This window comes from Brassica oleracea, chromosome C2 (genome assembly GCF_000695525.1).
Source record: "Brassica oleracea var. oleracea cultivar TO1000 chromosome C2, BOL, whole genome shotgun sequence".
Lineage (NCBI taxonomy): Eukaryota > Viridiplantae > Streptophyta > Magnoliopsida > Brassicales > Brassicaceae > Brassica > Brassica oleracea.
Window position 1 is genome coordinate 21,399,556 of NC_027749.1, and position 3,032 is coordinate 21,402,587.

A 3,032-nucleotide genomic window follows, 5' to 3' on the forward strand; every position below is an offset into this window, starting at 1 on the left:
TTCAGCGTGAGATACGTTACTGATTTACTGATATGTTTTGAGTTGTTGTTTAATTCACTTCCTACAAGATATATCTATCTATGACTGAATGGAAAAAAGAAAATATCATTAACCATGTGCCGACACAGATTTCATGTAATCCTTTAGTTTTGTTAAGACTAAAGGGTTCTTGGACCTGGGGCACGTCTGCATGGGTGTCACAAATCATCATAACAAAAGACTAAAGGCTTGGCCGTGGCTGAAAACTACTCCAAAACTTAGGCGGCGACTCTCATGCCAAGTATCAGTCCATTTACTGGAGGTCTGGAGCTTAAATTGCATTATCGAGGACTAAAAAAGACAAAACAAAGGCTTGTCAATTTCTAGAAATGGATCACCACAGATTTTTTTACACTTTTCATCTTTTAACGATACATTGAACCTTTTTAGGAGAAATAAAGAAACCACCCTCTCTAAGACAGTGTATCTCTTCTTCAACTAGTGTAACCTTATGCCGTGAGACTAGCAATTTTATTGAAGGCTCCTCTCGTTGTCCTTCGAGTTATGATAAAGCTACCTTGATTAATTTGTACTCTCCTTGGTTTTGCGACTTTCAGTAATCGTTCTCAGATTCTTGATGTCTTTTGCTATTATGTCTTCTAAGATGTAGTTCTGCTATATAAACTTCCTTCTCATTCAAAATTTTGTGAAAATACAAAAAAATCCATCTTATTAATTTTGCAAATTCCAGATTCAAAAAAAAAAAATCTGTGCATGTATGCATTAATTTGTGCTTAAAGCCGCATCATAAAAATATAATAGACTGAAACATTATTCATAATTAACCTTGAACTTAAACTATATCTTTATATATAAAAGAGGCTTTGTTTCTCTCCCAGAGTGTCCAGCTCGGATGCCACGTTATCAATTCAAGCCCCGAAGAACTGACACGTGTCACTCTGTAATGAAACTCACCGTTTCATTAAACAAAAAAAAGGAGATTTGTGGGCTTTTGTTCAGCTATTGGCCCGTAAAGTGCTTCTTCTTTGTAGTTGTGAAGCCGACACTCATGTCTAGGGTTCATCGCCTACTGCGTTTTCCATCAACGGAGGTCCTGAGTCTTTAATGGAGGTTTATCACTTTCGTCAGTAATCGTTGCGTTTATGTTGGTTCGCGTCGTTTCGTTATCTATTCTTCTCCTCACATGAGTTACAAGTTGCATTGATTCAACTTCATTAACGAGATCTTAACTCTTACCACCATCTGCAACCAAGATCATTCATTCAATGATTCGTATCTCTCTTCCAATCGGTGGATCTCCACCTATAAAAAGGGAAGGCCTCATCCCTTGGGAATCATCCTCACAATTCCAATAGCATTCGATATTTTTTCAATATCATGGTTAACTCCTCTGTTCTATTTTCTAATTTGAAATCCGGCCATTAATTGTTTCTTCCAACGTGGGGGTGAGGTTGCTCAGATTCTGGGAAACTAGGAACTTCAAACGATGTGGCTCTTTTCAGCTAGCATTACTCGCCTCAACAGCTTAAACAAGAGAACCCGTGATGTGATCGCTTCAATTTTGTATGTTTACTATTCTTTGAGATATGAGATGACTGGTGATCTTGATGATATTCTCACTGGCGATTTGCTTTCAGTCTATTATATTTGACTCAACATCTAATTAACCGATGGCTTTTATTTCTACTTGCAGTGTTCAAGCTACCCTTGCACCATTCTGCAACACCTTGTCATGATGCGTTGGGTCAGGTTCGTTTTGTGAAAAATGTTATAAAACCTCGAAACTCTCTGTTCAGCTTTTGTTTTGGATATATATTCAATGTCTCATTTTGTGAATGCAGTAAACACTTCTGAATCTCTTGCTTCGAAATACAACCTTTATGACCAAGCAGAGAAGTTGAGATCAAAAGTACCAAGATTAGAAGCACGTTCTAACCAACATGTTTATCTTTTAGTAGTTATTCTTTCATACCAATTGGTTATTGTAGCTTTCTAGATTATAGTTTATATTATTTCTCTGATCTCTCACTTATGCTAGCCTTTCCACAGTCAATTGGAAAGTAAATAATATTGGAAACACAACTCTGTTCCGTTAGTCTCTCGATCAAGGCCATGAAGTCTTTAAAAAAAAAACGTTTTTAAAGCTTATAAGATGATATATTGCTTTGATGGTGAAGCTTAAAGTGAAAAGAAAAGAAGGATAAGAAAAAAATGGTTGTTACAGAGAGAGAAATACATAATCTTCATTGTTTTTTAGTGAGAGATGTGGAAATGGGTGAATTTAAGATTTTAGTTCTATCATTAAAAAGGAAAGAGGAATTGGAAGTTACATCACAAAATTTTAAATCTGTAAACTTTTCTAATGGAATTTTAAAATAATAAGGTATTTGTCAAAACAGGAAAAATTTTGATACGTGAGATTAGGGATAGGGAATAATATGATCAAATCTTTCACAAGCTCATATTGCCCTTATTAATCCCATCATAAATTGATTTAAATGATTTTAACTATTATATTCAGTTACTTAGCTTGGTTCAAAGTTAAGAAAAAACAAGTCCAATCTAATTTTTGATTTGGTGTTGGTTTCAGGATTTCAATATAAAATTATAAATACAAATTTTCACTTAAAATAATTATTTTAGACAAAATATATAAGAACAAATTAAACATATTGAAATATTTTTAAATCCAAAATAAATCACATCATATAGACATTAATAATCTGATTTTAAGTACCAAATAAACAAAAATGAGATTCACATGAGAATGAAATTGTATTTTATTAAATAAACAACCACAATAAAAATGATAATAATTAAATTAAACAATAACCTAAAACATATCCCACAAAAAATTAAAAAAAATCAAGACACATTAAAAATAAACATATCAGTTATTAATGTTTGAGAACAAGAATTTGAAAATGTATTACGTTCAAGTCTGTCAACTGTCGACCAACCCAAGATTAATACTTTAAATTTTTATGTAAATGCGTAAATGATTTTTAAAACTTGAATCTTCTTGAAAAAAA

The 3,032-nt window shown here is 32.9% G+C and overlaps 1 long non-coding RNA gene across 1 annotated transcript; it reads left to right on the forward strand.

Moving 5' to 3' along the window:
- The first annotated feature begins 1,019 nt into the window (after positions 1-1,019).
- On the forward strand, positions 1,020-2,072 carry LOC106326286. The gene is made up of 3 exons (XR_001267191.1): positions 1,020-1,563; positions 1,694-1,749; positions 1,842-2,072. It is a non-coding gene; the product is annotated as an uncharacterized LOC106326286 (long non-coding RNA).
- The last annotated feature ends 960 nt before the right edge of the window (positions 2,073-3,032 follow it).